Genomic DNA, 21,952 nt, shown 5'->3' on the forward strand with positions numbered 1-21,952 from the left:
TTCAGGGTTAGCTCTCAGGGAATTCAGTCCTGTTTCTACAACTTCTGTGACTTCGGCCAAGTCTTTAAACCTGTCTGGGTTCTTGTTAGATAAGGGATAATTGACATTTGCTACAACCTTAATATTTGCTTATTCTCTTTAGAAGGTAATAGGGAGCCGTTGAAAGTCCTCCAACAGAGGCCGTTTGGTTTAAAGTATCTTGAAGAAAGGTGAAGCCAGTAACACTGGGGGTACTGCCTGGAAGAGTGAGAAGCAGAGAGACAGACTAAAAGCTGACACAGTAATCAGACTTGAGGTAGTAAGGCCTTCCCTGCTTCCCTCAGCCAAACTAGGTTAGAGTCCCTGCAGAAGTCTCTCAAAGCATCTTGCAATTACACATTCAGTGTTCACTTTATCCACTAAACATTACTTTGCATAGGGGCAGGAACCATGCCTGTCTTATTCATCATTGCATATCCAGAGGTAGACACCATGGTGTCCCGCAAATATTTGCTGAATAAATGAGGAGCTTGAATAAAATAGAGGAATGTAGTTTAATTCAATTGGTCAAGAATAAATGACAAGTCTTGGTATCTGATGAAGGAGAAGAGTGACATAACTTTAAAGCTTTGAGCCTGAGAGGGCATTAATAAGTTAGAAGGGTAAGTCTATGAGTTTTCTGTTGCTGCAGAACGACTAACCTTGGATTAAAATGATGCACAATACACCTATTGGGTGGGGAATCTGGGCACAGTTTAACTAGGTCCTTTGTTTAGGGTCTTACAGGCTGCAATGAAAGAGTCAGCCAAAGCTGATATTCTTCTCTGGAGTTTGGGTCTTCTTCCAACCTCGTTCAAATTGTCAGTTGAATTCAATTCCTTGTGATGATAGGACCGCTCAGCAGCTAGTGGCTGTCTTCTTCCTAAGTAGTTCACAGCATCGTCATTTGTTTTTTTTCAAGGTCAATAGAAGAATGTCTTTCTTCAATTCTCTTCTTTCATGGAAGGGATACACCCTGTTTTAAAGGTCTCACCTGATTAGGTCAGGCCCACTTAGGATAATTTCCCTTTCGATTAACCCAAAGTCATCTGATTGGGGATCTTAATTACATCTGCTCAATTTCTTCATCCTTGCCATATTCCACTGGCTAGAAGCAAATCACAGGCTTTACCCACATTGAATGGGAGAAGATAACCCAAAGGTGTGGATACCAGGGGGTAGGAATCACAGGGAGCCACTCTGGAATCCTACAGATCACAGTAAGTCAGCTCCATCCTTGTCACATTTGAATATTAATGGGAGACAAGAAGCCAGTGATGGGTGAAAGGTCATATGGACTTGTGGGTTGGACACAGTTGGTACCAGGAGAGAAGGTTTATTATCCAGAGAGGAAAGCAAAGGGACAAAGACACTCTAGGTTTTGGGAAGATGTTTACTATTTAGGAAAGGAAATGGACCTAGAGAAGAAGAGAAAGATCAGCAAAATAGAGGAAAGGAACTCAGAGTGAACTCTCACGTAAGCAGGAGGGAATTTCAAGAGCTGGGAGATTAATAGAGTTGAAGGTCACAGCCCTGCAGGGGAACACTGGCAAAGCCATCCATTTGACCATGCAGTGACCTTAGAGAACACTGTTGTGGTGCTGTGGTGGTGGCAGAGTTGAGGCTGCGGGGAATTAGTGAAGCAGGGGCTGGTAAAGTAGCGGAGGAGGAGTGTTGGGTCGAGGCCTCTGAGAACTCCCACATCCGTCAGGGGCTGGGCTGGGTCAGGAGTCACTGCTTCTGCAAGAGAATGAGCTTCCACCGGGGCCTGTTTACTCTAGCTCTTCCTACACCGCCCTCTGTTGACTTTCATTCTGCAGTGCGAGGTAACACCACAGTTTGCCTTCAGGCTGTTTGGGGGCTCTCCTGGGCAAGACAAATGCGACTTTTAGGAGAAAACATCTACCAACTTGGGGAATCGGAGGTAGGGAGCCTTTCTGCTCTCTGAATAATTAAAAATAGACTCTTCCATCTAGTTCGTGACTTGAATTTTTAATGATGAGTAAAAATCCCTTGCTTGGTTTCCTTTTGGCCAGGCCGCATTTCTTTCAAGTCAGGAGCTCAGTTGCCCTAGATGTTTTGCAGAAATCAAGTAGAATTCTGAGGAAATGAAATAATAGGAAGCATTAAGCAATTTTTGGGCCCAAGACAGATATTCGGAGGCTCTTGAAATAACCAGTATTGAAGAGGTGTCTCATTAATCAAATGCAGTGTTGCCATATAAAAGCTAAATTTAATTCCAGTGTAGGAAATCCATAAATGAGGCAGTTTCTCTTCATGGCATCTCAGGATTGTGTTCCATTCTGTCTCCTTTCATTCAAAAGATCAACCTGAAATAATTTTGTTTTTATTATGAGAGGTGTGTAGCTAACAAAGACCAACACAGTGTCATTTGATTGTATCAATATGGCAATAATGTTGGACTTTCTTGTATCTCACTGTCATTATTTGTTACAAATCCTTACTTCCATCACCAAGCAATTCACATGAGTGTTTTCATCTTTTTTTTTTCTTTATCATTTGTTCCATGTTAAAAATTCCTGGATATAAATACTATTCATAGAAAAATAGGATTAAAACCTACAAGCTCTGAGAGTTTATAATCATCTCTGCAGCCCACTGTGCTCATCTAACATTTTAAATGGATTTTTCCATCATTCTAAACCAATAGGGTAACTGCTGTACACACTGTTGTAAAGTGTATTTCATGGCTCACTGGGTTTTTCTGTCTTTAACTTTACAATATATGTAATTTGATTAAAAATTTTGGCTGGTCGGGATAAGGAGAAATAGAGGGAAATTGCTCTTAACGGAATCTGCAGTGTGCCTGGGATTATAATTGAAGCAGAAATGAACATCTTTCTCTGTAGGAAGTTAAAGAAAGGCTTTGTTCCATTTTTACATTGGAGATCATCTGTTATTGTAACCTAGACACCTAAACCCACTCCAGATTCAAAATGTGCCATTTATAAACATGCATGCCAAGTTTCAAATGCCCTTTTTAATGTTTGCATATAATTTGAAGCTTGCAATGCCAAAGTAAAATACAGTTTCCATTGTATTGCATTACCCACGCTGCATGTGAGCTGCCTCTTTTCTCTGACATTACTTGAATAGACCAAGCATAGTTTGACTTGGTTCAAAAGAGGACTGTTTCTCGGCTCAACTGAAATGATTGCTAGGTAGAAGCTGCCAACTTCATTTTCCCCCCACAGAAATGTACATTTTTCCCTATTATAAAATGTACTTATAATAGAAATGAGACAGTTCCCAAGAGTGTGGTTATCCAGAGGTAATCTCAACCCAATCTGATTAGAGGCAAGTGGCTCATGCCTCAAAATGCTCCAGGGTATGATTATTTTATGATAACCATACTCTGTATCATGTCTTATTGATTAACTAATAAAGCGTCAGCATTTCTATTTAGAAGAAAAGCTGAGAAACCAGGGGAGAATTCTGGTTCTAGAAGGAAGTGATTCTTTTGAAGGACCCAAACTACCTCTTTTGTGCCAACTTTTTACAATTTTGGGTGGAACATGAAAAGTCATCACGTGCCTATTTTCACATCACTTTGGCGATAAGATCATTCGTTTGTTAAATCTGATGTATTGATTTATATTTAAATGTACCATAAATTGTTGCCTCTCTCTGTTGTGAGAGGAGAATGTGTGAGAGCAGAATGACATTTCTTTAAAGAATGCTGCATTTTGTTCTCCTCATCCAGATGACTTCATTGCACAGGTCCAGGGAAATATAGATAGAACCCGAAAAATATAGCAACCAGCTTGCTATGGAAGCCATATGCTGGTAATATCAGCTAGCTTTGGAGTGAGAAGAGCATATGACTAGCAGGCAAGTATTTTGCAGCTAGAATAGCTCTTGGACTACCACTAGGAATGTGTCCCATGGCATACAAGTCCAACAATCAAGTACCCACAATATCCATATCTCTCCCAAAGGCTATGACTACGTGTATATGAAAAAAGGTGGGATAGGGAATTGAAGAAATTACCTTACATGATTCAGTTCAATTCAACAACCTGTTTTGTCATAGTTACTTTATGTTTTCATTGTAAATATAAGCTTATGGCCCAAATTACCAAATTATTGCCTCAGCATTCCATTTTCTCTTGCTATGTAGAAACAGCTAATATATTCAAATTCAAAAATGTTCCACAAGTAGTAGTGTCCACTGTAGTTCTTGGTGATGTATGTTTTTGATGAAATTTCACTATCTGAGAAGTATCGTCTAGTCACTTCTATAATCATTGGTCAAGAGGCCCTGGGTGTTGGGGTCAGGAGATCTCTTTCACTCCTCAATCCATATCCTTGGCTATACATTATTGATGTCACTCTAACAAAGATATACATAGGATTAGCTTAATTTATTCATTCCTGCTTTAAGTATCCCACTACTCACAGAGCCAGTGGTATTTTTATCTTCAAAATCCAAATCTGCTAGAATGGAATTTCTAATTTCCCAAAGAACATTTTACCAGAATCTCTATCTTTAAGATTTAGGTTTAGTATTTGTCACAGGAACCATCCAGACTGTTTTCATAAGGACCTTAAAACTGATCAAACTGATTATTGAACACACATCTTCCTATTAATCTGATATTGTTTCTTGCCCTTTTAAAAACAGGATTTTACTGCTCATCTCTTTTTTTCTCCTATGATGTCAGTGTTGTTTTTTTCCATCAGACCTTGGTTTATGTTGCTTGTTTGTTTGTTTCTTCTGGACAGACACACTCCTTCTAAATTATCTTTGACAGTCTTGCACAGCAAGATATGAAGGCTCTGCCCCCTACGTTCTCAAAATTAAGGGAACACTGAACTCGCAAAGACTGATGATGACATTTGTACTAAGAAGAGCTGTCCAGGAAGAGCTCCCCCAACTTTTCTCCCTGGAGTGAAGAGCCAGCTACTCGATTGGTTCTGATCTTCGCAGGTGTTAACAGATCCTGGGTGAGGATCAGCATAGATCAGTAATGATTGGTGTTCTCATGTTTTTTCTTCTGTTTGCACTTATTATGGAAGGGAGGCCTCATTAAAATGGAGCCAGGAGGCCAGAAGGGGGAGCGCTCGTGCCCTACCACTCCTTATCAAATGCAGAACCCACAGGAAGAGCAGAACCTTCCCAGACCAAATGAATACTGCTTTACTAGCGGGCAGAAGAAAGGTTTTCTCCTTGCCCGGCAACAGCCCAGCCAATGAGAAACTGCCACGGCTCTGCCTGTGAAAAGCCACTGCACTTCAAACTCCTAGTTTACTCCAATGGACTTTTTGTTTATAAGACCCCCTCCCAGCTCCTCCCTTTCCTCTGTAAGAGTGTTCCTCTCCTTTGTTCTCTTGAGTTGCCTGTGGTTTTGACATGGCTTGCATGTCCCAAATGACAATTCTTGGCTCTTCCCAAATAAACCCATTTTTGCTGGCAAAATTACTGAGTTTTATCTTTAAGGTTAACGTAACTGAAGCTGTTCTGTTTTGGTTTGGGTTTTTTTGTTTGTTTGTTTCACATTGACCAATGGAAATAATTTAGGTATATGAACACATTTTAAGATATTGTGTGTCCTTCTATCTCTGACCTTTTCATGTCTGGGTCTCTGGAGGGCTGTTCCTTTTGGGTGTGTAGTTCAGTAACTCCCACATTTAGTTAGCACAGGCTACATTACACTGCAGTAACGCACAACTGTGAAGATGAGGTGTCTTAAAATAACATTTATTTTTCATTCTAGAGGTGAGCGTATTGGTCAGCGGGATAGGCTCTGCCCCACATAACCTCACTTTAGGACCCAGGCTGTCAGGAGCATTGCTGTGCCCTGGGGCAGTGGAAAAGAGAGCTCTGGGGAGTCCTGCATAGGTCAAGTGTTCTGGCCCAGAAGTGATACACACTGACCAACATGATGCTTATATTCCATCCAACAAGGATTGTACCAGAGAGAACAGACAGTACAGAGCTATTATAGGTCTGGAGTAAGGGAGAGCTGGAAGCACTTGGTGACCAGCATGAATGACTATCACATCCCCTTCAGTTAAAACAATAGAGCAGGCTGCCTGGGTGGCTCAGTCAGTTAAGTGACCGACTCTTGATTTCAGTTCAGGTCATGATCTCAGGGTCGTGAGATTGAGCCCTGAGTCAGATTCTGTGCTCAGCAGGGAGTCTGCTTAAGATTCCTTCCCTACCTCTCCCTCTGCCCCATCCCCCCGCCCCCACCAAAATAAGTAAATAAATCTTTTAAAAACAAAACAATAGAGCTACCTTTTTCCAGATTATGGAGGAGCTCATTAGCTTTTCTTCTCACATTATGTAATAAATCCTTACCATACCTCAAAACCCCAGATTAAAGATACTGTCATCAAACTTTAAGGTTTGAGGGTACATTTATTAGTTTTCTATTGCTGCATGAAAAATTATTGTAAACTTATTGGCTTAAAACAATCTGTATTTTTTATCTGGTACTTTACATGGATCAGGAGTCTGGATATGGGTTAGCTGGTTGTTATGCTCAGGGTCTCATCAGGCTGAAATCAAGGTGTCCGCAGGGGCTCCATGTCATCTGAGGCTTAGGTTCCTCTTATGGTCTCACTGGTTGTTGGGTGCATTCAGTCCCTTGTGGTTATTGGAGTAAAGTCCCTAGCTTCTTGCTAGCTATTGGTCAGGGACAACTCTCAGTTCCTAGCAGTCACACTCGGGTTCTTTGCCACACAGCGTCTTCTAGAAGCAGTTCGCAGCACAGTTGTTTGCTTCTTCAGGGTCAGCAGGAGATGCTTCTTCAGGGTCAGCAGGAGAAAGCTCTCTGACTTTGTTGATCTCTTTCGAGGGTTCTGCTGATTAGGTCAGGCCCACCTAGGTTAATCTCTCTTTTGATTAACTCAAAGTCAACTAATTAGGGGTCTCAATTACATCTACAAATACCTCTGCCATATAACATAATGTAATTATAACAATGTGATGTATAAATGCCATTATATTTACAGGTTCCTCTCACACTCAAGTGGTAAAGGGGATTATACAGGACATATACACCGAGGGACAGGAACCTTGGGGGCCGTCTTAGAATTCTTCCAACATAGAGACATAGAGGGACCATATCTGTGCAATTAGAAGCCAGTCTTGCAAGCTGGTAGTGCTTGGGACCATCTTAATAGCTGGCTTTACAGAAGAATTTGTTGTTTTGTTCAGTGCATCAATACCCAAAACATAAAAAGAAGGAGAAAGGGAGGGAGGAAGGAAACCGACATGAAATGACATCAAGTTGAGATGGCCATGAAGCGGTGAAGGAGCCACACGTGAATCAGATCAGCATCCCAAATGCTGAAGTTCCGGTTTATTTTCAAGTGTCACACTGTCTCTTTAATATAGATAAATGTGGCATTCTTAGATGGCCCTTGGTGTATCTTATTGTGTCTCCTTTTTGATATAGCATTTCTTTAAGATTTCCTTTAAAGAAACTTACTGTGTTATTCTTTTCTAGAGAGCAGCACACTGGTTGCTTTGCTTCTTGCTCAACTGCCTAAGATGGCTCATTATTCTATAATATGTGCAGTATTGCCCAGAAGTAATTTTCCTTTTATTTTTGCCCACAAGGTGGAAAATTAAGGTTGAAATACAACTTTATTTTTGCTTTTCCCAGAAGAGGTGACAGTGTAGTTTTTCCTGCCTGTTTTTCAACAAGCAATGAAATACTATTTTGGCGACAACTGTTGACTCCTTCATTCTATTTTGGCAAAAGTTTTATGTAGAGAGTCTCCTGCCTTTGTTTATGCCCTAGAGGCCCATGCTAGGGTCTTGCAGGATGGGGGATCCACTTTCAGAGCCTTTGTGACCTAGTTTTTCTGCCTGTCACTGCTCTCACATAGGCCTTCACATGCTACTCTTCCTTTTCTAATTGGAGAGGCTCGTTCCCCATCTCCTCATAACATTTCTGCCCAGGAAATACCACTTTTTTTTCACTAAAGAAACGAGGAAGCTCTAACAAAGACTTGAATGTTGATGGTTTCAATTTCTCTTTGGTCCTGAGTATGCAATACTAGTAGAAACATTGACCAAGAGAGACTCTACATGTTAAGAAATTTTATCTTGATTTCATTATTTTCTGTCCCCTGTTGGTCCTTTTCAAATAAATTCCAATGTGATAAAGTATTTAAAGAACTTTAATAATGAAGAACTACTAAGATTATCTTTTAGGCCCACTTTTATACACATCTTTTCCTCTAATTACGTTTAACATCATTTTGTGACCAATACCTAAGGTGAACTAATTTGATGGGAAAGCATTTTTTTTTTTCCAGCTAAGGAATGTTTAAAGAGTCTATAAGGTCCTGAAGCTTCTATTCAATATTCATTCAGCACAAATTCTCGAGACCTGGGTTTGAATTACTGTTCTGCCACCTCCTGAGTATGAGTCTTATGCATATTACATATTTCTCTAAGTCTCGTTTATTGTCTGTAAAATGGGTGTAATAAGCTCTAGCTCCTTAGGTCATGAATATTCAAAGACTGTAATCACATAAAAAATATATTACATTATCACCAAGTTAGGAATCCAAGGAATGGTCTAGTCATTTAATATAAAGAAATACATAAGTATAACCCATTAACTGATTATTTGCGAAAAACCATGGGATCATCTCAGCAGATGGAGAAAAGGTATTTGAAAAACTTCGACATTTAATCATGATTAAAAACTCATAGCCAACTCTTAGGAAATTCCTTTATTTGATAAAGGTATTGACCAAAAACCTAGAGTAAACGTTTTTATTAATGAAATGTTAGAAGCATTCCATTTAAAATCAGTCCAAAGATAATAGTACTCATCTATTACCACTTCTGTATTTAACATTATACTGCAGTTACTAGTCAACACAGCGAGATACGAAAAAGAAAGAAAAGCATAATGGTTGAAAAGCAGGAAACATGATTGATAATATTTATGGAGGGTATGACCACTTTGGAGAGAACCCCAAGGAACTTACGTACATAATAAGAGAGTTTTTCAGGCTAGTTTGATTCTGATTAATATATTAAAACCAACATTTTATTTGTATACTCAAACAACAAACAGTTGGGAAACATCTTTTAAAAGATTTTCTTTTATAAAGAACCTAGAAATTAGCCTAACAAAGGACTCCCCAGGTTGGTATGGAACAGATTATAAAACTTGCTTGAAGTCCTTACCCAGCATATATTTCATGGCCAGTAACTATAATCACTAAGAATTATGTGCAGATCTTCAACTGCCTTGCATTTTCATTGCGTGCTGGCCTGCTTAGCCAAAATCACAGTCATAGCCAACACTCCCCCCACCCTAGCCCCGCACCTATGCAAGTGAGTGTGACTAGAGTAACACAAACATGCCCGCTGGTTTCACTTCAAATTTAGGATTGCTCATTTTAACTGGGCCCTACTGCTTCCCTGAAACTATGCTGTGGTTTTTTTTGGTCCATTTCTATTCCCATTCTCCTATACCAGTGTTTTCAAAATGGGTACATGAACATAGAATCACCACGTAATCCAGCCATTCCACTCCTAGGTAGACACTCAAAAGAATTAAAAGCACGTACTCAAACAGAAATTTGTACATCCGTGTTCAGAGCAGCATGATTCACAATTGCCAAAAAGTGGAAACAACCTAAATGTCCTTTGACAGATGAATGGATAAACGAATGTGGTATTTATGTATAATGGAATGTGATTTTGCTTTAAGAACAGGTGAAATTCTAACACAGGCTACAACATGGATAAACCTTGATAACATTATGCTGAGTGACATAAAAGGCAAGTACTGTATAATTCCATTTATATGAGGTAGCTAGAATAGTCACATTCATAGAGACAGAAAGTAAAATGGTGGTCACCAGGGGCTGGAGGGAGGGAGGAATGGGGAGTTGTTTAACAGGTACAAAATTAGAGTTTAGGAAGCTGAAAAAAGTTCTGGAGATGAGTAATAGAGATGGTTGTACCACAATGTAAATCTGTTTAATGCCATTGATTGTATACTTAAAAATGGTTAAAATGGTAAATTTTATATTACATATATTTTACCACAATTTTTAAAAGGGAACATATCCGGGACACCTGGGTGGTGCAGTTGGTTAAGCATCCAACTCTTAGTTTTGGCTCAGGTCATGATCTCAGGGTCATGAGATCAAGTCCCACGTCTGGCTCTGCACTCACCGATGCATCTGCTTAGAACTCTCCCCCTCTCCCTCTGCCCCTCCTGCCTCTCTCTCTCTTCCTAGAATACATAAATAAATCTTTTTTAAAAATTAACTTTAAAAAAAGAACATATGGGGCGCCTGGGTGGCTCAGTTGGTTAAGCGACTGCCTTCGGCTCAGGTCATGATCCTGGAGTCCCGGGATCAAGTCCCACATCAGGTTCCCTGCTCAGCAGGGGGTCTGTTTCTCCCTCTGACCCTCTTCCCTCTCTTGCTATCTGTCTCTCATTCTCTCTCTCTCAAATAAATAAATAAAATCTTTAAAAAAATAAATAAATAAAAATAAAAATAAAAAAAGAACATATGAAGGCTTCTTACGAGATTCGTGGTCGAGGCAGTCACTTTGTAGATATACTCTTTCCCAAAACTAATGTGCCTAAGAATGTCTGAGATCCAGGAGTCCTCTTTCACGTTTGCTCTTCTCTTCTTTATGAAAAAAATATTTTCAATCATGCATCTCATCTATTATGAATCTTATTAGGGAGCATGGCCCTGGTGTGTAAGAAACTAGATAAAGAAATAATTTGAAATATTGTTGTACATGTTGAGAAAATGAATGAGTCATTGTTGGGAAATATTTATTACTACAGCTCAGTTATATTCCAACTCTTTACTTTTTTTTTTTTTTTAATTTATTTATTTGAGAGAGAGAGAGAGCACAAGATGGGGGAGTGGGAGAGGGAGAAGCAGACTCCCTGCCGAGCAGGGAGCCCGATGCGGGACTCGATCCCGGCACTCTAGGATCATGACCTGAGCCGAAGGCAGTCGCTTAACCAACTGAGCCACCCAGGCGCCCCCAACTCTTTACTTTTAATTAAGCTGAAAAAGAACTAATTGAGTTGTCAGCAGATAGATCATTAAAAATAATTTTTAATGATCGATATAAAATATTTATACAGATAATCATTTCTTGAAATATAATTAATATACCATGTTGTATTAGTTTCAGGTGTACAACATATTGATTCAACAATTTTGTGCATTACCCAGTGCTCACCACAGTAAGTGTAGCCACCATTTGTCACCACACATTATTACAATATTATTGACTATATCCCCTATGCTGTACTTTTCATCTCTGTGACTTATTTATTTTATAATTGGAAGTTTGTACCTCTTAATCCCCTTTATTTATTTTGCCCATCCCCCCACCCACTTTCCCCTTCGCAACCACCAGTTTGTTCTGTGTATTTAAGAATTTTTTTGTTCCTTTGTTTGTTTATTGTTGTTGTTGTTTTAGATTTCCACATATAAGTAAAATCATATGCTCCTTGTCTTTCTCTGTCTGATTTATTTTGCTTACCTCAATACCCTCTAGGTCCATCCATGTTGTCGCAAATGACAAGATCTCATTCTTTTTGATGTGTAAGTAATATTCCATTGTGTATATCTATTGATGGACACTTGGTTGTTTCCATATATTGGCTATTTTAAATAATGCTGTAATAAGCATAGAGATATATGTCTCTTCATGCGTATTAGTGTTTTTGTTTTCTTCAGAGAAATACTCAGAAGTGGAATTACTGGGTTATATGGTATTTATATTTTTAATTTTTTGAGGAACTTCCATACTCTTTTCCATAGTGGCTACACCAATTTGCATTCCCACCAACAGTGCACAAGGGTTCCCCCTTTCTGCACATCCTCGCCAACCCTTGTTATTTCTTCTTTTTTGATTTTAGCCATTCTGACTGGTGTGAGGTGATATCTCTTTGTGCTTTTGATTTGCATTTCCCTGATGATTAGTGATGTTGGGCATCTCTTTATGTGTCTGTTGGCCATTTGTATGTCTTCTTTGGGAAAATGTCTATTCAGGTCCTCTGACCATTTTTTTAATTGGATTGTAGATCTTAATATATTTTGGATATCAACCCCTTATTGGGTATATCATTTGCACATATCTTTTCCCATTCAGTATGTTGCCTTTTCTTTTTGTTGGTTGTTTCCTTCACTGTGCAAAAGCTTTTTAGTTTGGTATAGTTCCAATAGTTTATTCCTTCAGTTAGGAATATACACATAAGATTCATATAAGAACTCTTTGCTTTTACTTAAACTGAAATGAAAAATAATTTTTGATAATAGATATAAAATATTTATAAAAATAATTTTCAATCATAATCTTTGCGATTTTGATAAATAACTCAGGAGTTTCAAAAATTTTATAACTTTGCTTTAATAAAACTCCTCTTCCCAACTAGTTATAAGTGAATTTATATCTTATGCAATGATAAATTTATGGTGAAACATTTTAGATGTCATTTAAAAATGTATGAGGAGATGCCATCTTTCAAAATTATTTTAGGAGGTATGCAAAGAAAAAAATTTGATGACTACTAAGTTAGTTGATTACTTGATATTTTTTCCTTTCTGCACAAAGTGCCAGCTTTTCCCAGATTCTGTCAGCCGATGACCCTGCTTTCTCTTACACTGAGAAAATTGAAGCAATCAAAAGAGAACATCCACAAACCACCAACTTCATGCACACACCTGCTAGCTTCTGCACCACACCACATCCCTCCTGTTCCTATAGATGAACTCCCCAAGCTATTAACTAAACCTAAGCCCCCTCTTTATGCCCCAGGTCCCACCCCGTCTTATCTATTCCAGGGCATTGCTCTAGCCATTGACCTCTCTATTGTGTCATCCACTATTTCTCCTTAATACAGAATCATTCCTGTTAGTAAACAGATACACTACTATTTCCTTTTATCTTAAATACGAAAACAAAACCTGTCTTGATCCACATTCCCTTCTAGTGACCACCCATTTACCTCAAACCCTTTATATATAATTTTATAATTTACAGCAAAATTCCTTGAAAGAGTTATCTATTCTCAATTCTTTTCTCTCATCATTCACTCTTAAGATAGACCTGCTTTGGTGAGGCCCCTACCCATTCCCACTGTTCTTTGTCAGTGCCACCAACGGGCTCTGCTTTGCCACATCCAGTGGTCAGTTCTCAGGCCTCATCTTACTAGACCTGTCAGCAGCACTAGACCCATGAGACCTGTCCTTGAAATGGTTTCTTCATCTGACTTCCAAGACCTCCTAATTCCCTAAAGTTGCTTTCTCTTCACTCAGTACTCTTTGCGGATTCCTCATCTATGCAGCTTCTTGGACCTCTTCTCTTTTCTGTCTATATGCATTACCTAGTCATCTCATTCAATCTCTTGTCTTCAAATACCATCTTATCTGCTTGTTCCAGGTATCTGCTCTTTCCCTCCAGATCTCTTCTCCATCTTTCTCCAACCTGGTCTCTGCCTCAGGTGGTTGACTTGTCTGTACTTTATTGACAGGCCTCTGTGCCTTCTCACTTCTAGTTGGTTGTGACCAACAACAAGCTGTGGCAGCATAGTCAGGGAAGAGAGAAGACTGATGTTGGGATATTTATTTCCTCAACCCCTTCTTTGTGGGGACTCTTAACCAAGATGACTCCTCTCAAGGCCCCCTTCTCCACCTAACTTTCTGTTTCCAAGTTCCCATAACACCTTCCTCTCCTGTTCTTTTAGAATTTGGAACCCTCAGGATGTTCAGCGATTCCTTTTATTTCTTTGCACACTCACCTCTAATAATCCCTTTGTAAATAAACCCTCCTGAAATATTCCTAATTTGAGTATGCCATTGTTTTCTGTTGGGACTCTGACTGTTTTGGTGCAGATGACTTCCAAATTTATAACTTTATTTGGAGTCTTCCTTCTGAACTCCAGTCTTCCATATGTAGCAGGCAACAGAGCACCTCCTCTGAGCCATCTAACAGAAATCTCAAAGTTATCATGTCCAGTATTGAGCTCCTGACATTCTCCCTCCAACCTATTCATCCTCCACTCTTCCCCATCTTGGTAAATATGTCTGATGCTCAGACATATCTCTCAGGCTAATCAGTCCTGGCCTCCTCTCCCACCTCCTGTCTGCTCTGTCAGCAAGTTCTCTTGGTGCTACCTTTTACTGGCCTCTTCCACCACCCCATTGCCACTACTCTGATCCAAGGCACCATTATATCTCATCTGGATTATTGTAGGAGCCTCACGGATGGCCTTCCTGCTTTCTCCCTGCTTCATCAGTTCCAACACAGCAGCCAAGGCAGTCTTGTTACACACAGTCAGATCATGTCCCTCCTCTGCTATCAGCCCAGCCTCACCCTGATCTACGTGATAGGTCTCTGTCACCTTTCTGACCTCATTTATAATTCCTGCCTTTATTTTCTCCACTCCAACCATTGTGGGCTCCTCAGAGTTCTTTGAACAGACTAAACCAGCCTAAACTTGCTGTCCCTTTGCTTGAGATGCTCTTCCCCTAGAAAGTCGTATAGCTGGTTTCCCTACTATCTTCTGAACTTTTACATATTTATTACTTATTTATTTTACTTTTATTTATTCTTTTACTTATTTATTTTGTTTATTATCTTCTCCCAACCAGAATATATGTTTCACAAGGGCAGGGATTTTTGCCCTTTGGAGTAGTGTCCAGCACAAAGCAGTTGAATTTTGAATGAAATGAAAACATTAAAAAAGACCTAAATAAATGGAGATACATGGTTTTATTAAATAGGAAAGCTCAACATTATAAAGATGTCAGTTCTCCTCAAATTGATGAATTCAGTGCAATTCCAATAAAAATCCCAATGGAGTTTTTCAAAGTACTTGACAATTCTAAACATATATTAATGAGCACAGCCTAAGAATTGCTAAGCACTCTTGAAGATTAAGTTGGGGAATCTGCTCTTCCAGATATCAGCACTTTTTCATCAAGTTGTGGTAATTCAGACAAGGTGGTATTGATTGAGGACTAAACAAATTGGTAATAGAACAAAATAGAAAACCCTGAAGCAGACCTATGCATTATGGCAACTTAATATATCACAGAGGCAGCTCTGCAATCACTGGAGGAAGGAAGGATAATTCAATAAATTGTCCTGGAACAGTCAGTTATCCATAACAAAAAAAATGTAATTGGATCCCTACCCCACACCATACACAAAATTAATCCCAGATAAATTACACATAAATGTGTAGGACAAAACTTCAACATTTTTAGCAGAAAATAGATCATTATCTTTATGACTTCGATGTAGAGAACCTGCTAGAAATGACCAAAAATTTGCTAGCCATGAAGAAAATATTGAAATATTTTTGTGTACATAAAAATGAAGAACATTTGTTTATTAAGAGACACTGTAAAGCAAATGATTATTATTCAGAATATATAAAGAACTCCTAGAAATCAGTTAGAAAAATACAAATATCCCAAAATGAAAATGAACAAAGCCTTGAACAAGCTCTCACAGCAGAAACACAAATGACCAATATTCGTGATAATATACTTAATCTCTTTAGTAATCAGAAAAATTCAAATTTGCATTGGAAATCACAGGATTTTTGTTTTTATTAAAAAGTGTCATAATACAAAATGTGAGTGGGGATATGGAGCAAATGCAATACACACTGCTGGTGGAAATACCACTTGGTGCCCTCATGGGGAAAACGTTTAGGTATTGGCCTCTAAATGTAAACATTCACTTGGGTACCAGGAGACCTGTATAGGAATGTTTATAACAGCACTGTTTACAATAACAAAAATCAAACAACTCCCCTCCAAGAATTAATAGGTTAGAAACAACCCAATGTCCATCGACTGTGTAAATAAATTGTATTAAAATCATATGATATAATATTTTAGAACAGTGAAAGTGAATGAACCACAACTACACACTGGCTTTCTTTCCAGTCCTATTGGCCTGTGTTGCCCCTGTCCTGGCAGCTAACGCAGCTCAGCTCTAGGACAGAATAGCCAGTCCTTCAGGCAACAACGTGGACTTTCAGTGTGAGCCCTTTTTCCTTCTCCTTAAACTCAGCTTCTGACTCATTTTGCCCCTGGCTTCACATTCCCTGGACCTCACCCCTAAACTAGGCTCAGTATGCACGAGCGCACGTGCGCATGTGCGCGTGCAGTTAAGAGAGGATTTGTGAACAGTGTTAGGCTTCTGACAGGAAGAGGAAGGAGAGAATGGACCTCAGATAGGCAGCCATTGTCCACTGCAGATCTCCCTGGACTTACAGTGGGGTTACATCCTGATAACCCCCTCATAAGCTGAAAATATCCTAAGTCGAAAATGCATTGAATACACCTAAGCAACCAAACATCACAGCTTAACCTACTTTAAACATACTTAGAACACTTCCATTAGGCATTAGTTCAGCAAAAATCATCTAACGCAAAGCCTATTTTGTAATAAAGTGTTGAATGTCTCAGGCAGTGGATGAAACACTGTGCTGCGAGTGAAAAACAGAATGGTTATCAGTGTATCATTGGTCACCCTTGTGATCGCGTGGTTGACTGGGACCGGCTGCTCGCGGCAGCTGCGCAGCATTAGGAGAGAGTATCGTAGTGCATATGGCTGGCCCAGGAAAAGATCAAAATTAAAAATGCAAAGTACAGTTTCTACTAAATGTGTATAGCTTTCGGACCATCATAAAGCTGGAAAGTCGTGTCCACCTGGGTTGTAGGTCAGAGACCGTAGCGCTGGTTGACACCTCTTCCCTCTTGCCCCGCTGCAGACTCCTTGAGGGGAGCGGCCATGTCATCATTATCCATGCATTCCCCCAGCATGGCACCTGGCACATCTCAAGTATTCAAGAAATACCGAACAAAAGATGAGTCTAAGAAAGACCTAACTGGTCAGACCCAACAGAAACAGAAATCAGGTCAAGAGCCTCTTTGCCAGAATCAACACACTCACTGGGAAAGATGGTAGCTACAGATAAGGAAATGGGGAAGATGACAAACCAAGAAATAGAGGCATCTAGGGCTTTCTTTGGCTAGCAAAACCAGAGCGTACTGGTCAGGGGCACTGGTCCTCCAGAGCAGCAAAGTGTATAGGACGCTTGCTTTTTGATGCAAGTGTCCTAAAGTCTTCGGCAGTAACTCCACAACAAGGTGATGTTTTCTTGATCTTAAAAGGAGCACAGCAGAAGCTTTTGTCCTTCAGTTGCCAGGGTGGGGAACATGGCTTACCATTCAACTGGAACAGTATTTTTGGCAGCAAGGCCTTTTAGTAGCTTTTCTCAGCCATCCCCTGCACCAGCCAGCCCCTTACTGGATGGGCTGGCTGGCAGCATAATGCCCTGGGCCTGGTTTCCCCAATTAGCCCGGTGTTAATGTTTTGTATCCTTCTGGCGATGACTAATTTACCACCCCTGTGTCTGAGGAGGTACAGAGCATTCAGAGAAATTTTCCTGACTTCTGGTCAATAGTGCCAAGATCTGGTCAGTGTATTCCAGCATTCAGAACAATTGTCTCTCATTCCTGCCTCCACGCTGGGGTCACCTCATGCAGTGATGTGCTTTGTGCTTTGCAGAAAGGTTTTGCTGAGAGGCAAGGGGAGCTGAATCCAGACTACATTTTGCTCACTAAACCTGGAGGGAGGGTTTGCATCCTGTACCTGCCTGGAGGAGGGAGCTCTTTCTTCTTATCAGGGGCATCCAGCCTGGGCTTCGGCTGCCCAGAGGGGCGCCTTCACCCAGTGGGCACAGAGATAAGTACTGCCTTCCCATCCTGTCCCTAGGAGGGACCCAAAAGCATTGGACTGATCTGCGATTGCTCTTGCTGGGAGTGAGACCATCTGCAGAAGGGCCGTGATCATGGCCTGTGTTCTCAGCCCTGCTCCTGAGAGTTTTGAATCTTCCTGATCACTGCCTATCTGTGAGCATCCTCTGCCCAGCCTGCTGGCCGCCTGTGTTCTGGCTCCTTGCCTGGCTGATTCCTGGCTCACAGCTTAGCCCCGAGCTTCCATTTGTGCCCAGGCCCCTGCCTGGCTGCTGACGCCATCCCTGGATGCTGCTGGTCCTGGCTTTCCGTGCTGACTCTGGGCTTCAAAACTTAAAGGCTTAGCACTCACAGTAGCCTCAGATCCAGACAAGAAGGGATTGTTTTCCACCGAGTAAAGTGTTTCTGTCCAGCCCAATAAGACATCGTTGAACAGCCGGGCTTGACCCACTGGTGCACTCTATACATACCCCTGTTTACAGATGGCCACATAGACCCCTCTGTTCCAGGCATACGTCTACCCCATTCTTCTGGTCCATGACCACAGAGTTCATTCCACTCTAATCTCTTAATCACGTGTATCTCTCTAGATTACAGATGATCTTTCTCAGTATTGTTTGCAGCAATGTGCTCAAATTCCAACTAACATCCTTCATACCTTGACCCATCTCCCAAGATTCCCCAACCTGTGCCTCCCCCAGTAGTCACCCCATCACACCACATACACACACACACACACATATGCATACATGCCCATGTGAGTGTGTGTACATGTGCACACATACACACAGACCCACAGAGCCTGCTTTGGATTTAGGGTCCAGAGACTATTTGGCTGCTGAAGCCATATGCAGGATGAGACAGAAGCCTGCAAAGAAAATCCATGTTGTTACTGGAAGGACTGGCTGTCCCGTCCTGGAGCTGAGCTGCGTGACTTGCTAGGATAGGAACAACACAGGCATATAGGACCAGAAAGAAACTCAGGAGCGGGGAGGAATAAAAGATCAGGGAAATTGATCCTGTCAGAATCCTGGGAGAAAAGATCACACTTTGAAAAATGTGTTTGGGGAGCGCCTGGGTGGCTCAGTCGGTTAAGCGGCTGACTCTTGACTTTGGCTCAGGTCATGATCTCAGGGTCCTGGGATCGAGCCCCTCATCAGGCTCCACACTCAGCAGGGTGTCTGTCTGCTTGAGGATTCTCTCCCTCTCCATCTGCTCCCCCACCACTGCTCTCACACACACTCCCTCTCTCTCTAAAAATAAATAAATAAATTTTTAAGGAAGAAAGAAAGATATGTTTGGGAGGGGTGCCTGGGTGGCTCAGTCGGTTAAGGCATCTGCCTTCGGCTCAGGTCATGATCCCAGGGTCCTGAGATTGAGCCCCACATGGAGTTCCCAGTTCATCGGGAAGTCTACTTCTCCCTCTCCCCCTGCTTGTGCTCTCTCAAATGAATAAGTAAAATCTTAAAAGAAAAAGAAAAACGTGTTTGGGAGCCATCATGCCTCCAGCTCTTTTGCTCAGCCCCAGCCCCATATCTGACCAGAAACTATGAACAATCCAGCTCCCCTTTCCCCCATAATTCATTCTGGCCACCTAGTCATTCCAACACAACTTCTACAGCTTAAGCTCCAGGTGCTTGCCTCAGTCACCTTGGCTATAGGAGACTACTTTGTGCTGGCCTCCCCACCCCCAGCAGCTGGCCCTCTCCCACAGGGGGATCCTGGCTTTCAGGCTCCACTTCCTGCACCCTGGCTCCTGTGGAATGTATTTCAGCACCTCTAGGGCTGAGATCCCTTCTTGATGTACCTTTTCCACTCTCCACAGCACCTACCATGATTCTGGGCACATATCACACCATCAATGTTTGTTGACTGTTTGATGGACAGATTGATTATAAGCACACATTCCATCACATCGTATAAAGTGGTGTTTTTCAAAGAGTGCTGGGAGGATCCTTTGCACCAGAATTTCATTGGGTGTTTTCTAAAATGCACATGCTTGGGCCGACCCCACCACACACAGACTAAATCAGAATTTCTGAGAGTGTAACTGTGGCAGTTGCCTTGTAGTGGATAGAAGATGGCCACAGATGGACATTTCTGCCATCAAGAGGTGGGGTCTATTTCTCCTCTCCTTGAACTTGGCCCATGGCTACTCTGAACAATGAGGGGAGGCTATGCCAGTTCTAGGCCCAGCCTTGGTCTCTGGGAGGCCTGGAGTATATGGAGGGACCCTAAGACTGCATGAGGAGGAAGAAGAGTCCAGCTGAGCCAGCTCTCCATTCATCCCCTCCAATTTGCTAGGTGTGTGGGTGAAGCTGTCTTGGACCCTCCGGATGAGACCAGACACCAGCTGAAAACCAGTGGATGACCCCAGGTGATCACCTGGAGCAGAAGAGTCACCCAGCTGATCCTTGCCAGAATTCCTAACCCACGAAATTATGAAGTGGAATAAGTTGGTTGTTGCTTTAAACCTCTACGTTTTGTGAGAACTTGTTACACAGTTATAGATAATAAGAATATGCAGATGTCACAAATTCTCCAGGTTATTCTTGTATATCTTAGAATTTGAGTCATTGTTGTAAAGGGATCTGACACTTAACGAGTAAAATTTTATCTTAAAGAAGAGAAAAGGGGCGCCTGGGGGCTCAGTCGTTAAGCATCTGCCTTCGGCTCAGGTCATGATCCCAGGGTCCTGGGATCGAGCCCCACATCGGCTCGCTGCTTGGCAGGAAGCCTGCTTCTCCCTCTCCCACTCCCCCTGCTTGTGTTCCCTCTCTAGCTGTGTCTCTCTCTGTCAAATAAATAAATTAAAAATCTTTAAAAAAAAAAAAAGAAAAGAAAATATAATTCACTTCACAATTTGTTGTTTATATATCCTAAGGGAAGGAATATATGGTAAAATAAAATCTCATCATTTATATTGAACTCATTTTGTTTATTGGACAGTTCTGACCATAATACAAACAAAAGAAGGCCTCCAGCTCTCCTGAACTTTTCTAGACAATTCAGTTGCCTCAGACAGTGTTAATAAACAATGTCATCCCAATGGAATAAAATTCAGCTTTGGATTTAAAATGTAGTGAGTCCTGACAATATTTGGTTTGGATTGGACATGTTTCCTTAGTCTATGCTTCCAGGCCAAAACTAAGAAAACGGGGGGGGGGGGGCGGGGGGGAGGGGGGGTTAGTCTCTTGGGAGTATATTTTAAATCTGAAGCTTGTGGGTTTCTTTCGGGTTTCATGATGAAACCTTTAGACTTGTAAGTCACATGACCAACCACTACTTTAGCCATAGTTTTGGATGAAAACCACAGGACCCTACAAACCCCACTGGGATTAGTGATTTTTGTTTTGGTTTCTCAACAAAGCAATTTGGACAAATCTGAGAAATTTTTACAGACTCAGCAGAGATCGGTGTGAAACTCAGCGTCTTCCTTGGATGCTTCAGCTCAGCTTCAGTGGGTTTGGACGGGTCCAGTGCTTAAAAATGGAACTCCAAAAGCATAAAACCACACAAGCCAAAAATATTTTCCAAAATGAGTTTAACTAAGCTGAAGCTGCTGGGATTTGTGCCCTCTCTTTGCAGACAAGTAAATGTGCCCCTTCCAACTAGATTCCCAACCTGGCCTTCAAGCTCATTGGGTCTGCTGCGTCACATGCTAAGCAGAGCTGTCTCTTTAGAACAGAACCCTGGCCTCTTTAGATGCCCTTCAGAGGTGGCAGTGTGTTTCCCAAAATTCAATAGTTCAAAGTCTGGCAAGAAATCAACCCCACCACCTATTTTTATTTTGTTCATCTGAAAAACAAAGTGTCCATATGGTGGCATCACTTGAGAATAGCTGACAAATAAATACAATAATCCTTAAAGCCAGTGGTTCCCAAACAACCAGTCTGGCCCATGGCCGGGCTGCATCAACACTCCTTGAGGTTCTGGTGAAAAATACAGATTTCCAGGCAGCTCTCCAAATCAGAATTTCTTGGTGGGAGCCCAGGAATCTTTATTTTTCATGAGTTGTTCAGATGATTGTATACATCCAAGTTTAGGAAGCGCTTTGGTGTTGAAAAAATATGACACCCCAGCCCTGGCCAAGATGGAGTAACATGGATTGGATTTATCCTACTGCCTGAAACAGCTAAAAAATGGCAACAAAATGTATAAAAGAACGGCT

At 41.2% G+C, this 21,952-nt stretch overlaps 1 long non-coding RNA gene across 2 annotated transcripts in view; it reads left to right on the forward strand.

Annotated features, from left to right (window-relative positions):
- The window catches only part of LOC110591006, a 64,121-nt gene extending 43,671 nt beyond the window's left edge, over window positions 1–20,450 (forward strand). Inside the window, exon 3 of one of the 2 annotated variants that reach the window (XR_002480995.2) lies at window positions 20,086–20,450. This is a non-coding gene — a long non-coding RNA (uncharacterized LOC110591006). Of the gene's footprint in view, window positions 1–4,764; window positions 4,907–20,085 lie in introns of those variants that run through there. The other variant, XR_006540349.1, reaches the window with a different exon arrangement.
- The last annotated feature ends 1,502 nt before the right edge of the window (window positions 20,451–21,952 follow it).

This window comes from Neomonachus schauinslandi, chromosome 7 (genome assembly GCF_002201575.2).
Source record: "Neomonachus schauinslandi chromosome 7, ASM220157v2, whole genome shotgun sequence".
NCBI lineage: Eukaryota > Metazoa > Chordata > Mammalia > Carnivora > Phocidae > Neomonachus > Neomonachus schauinslandi.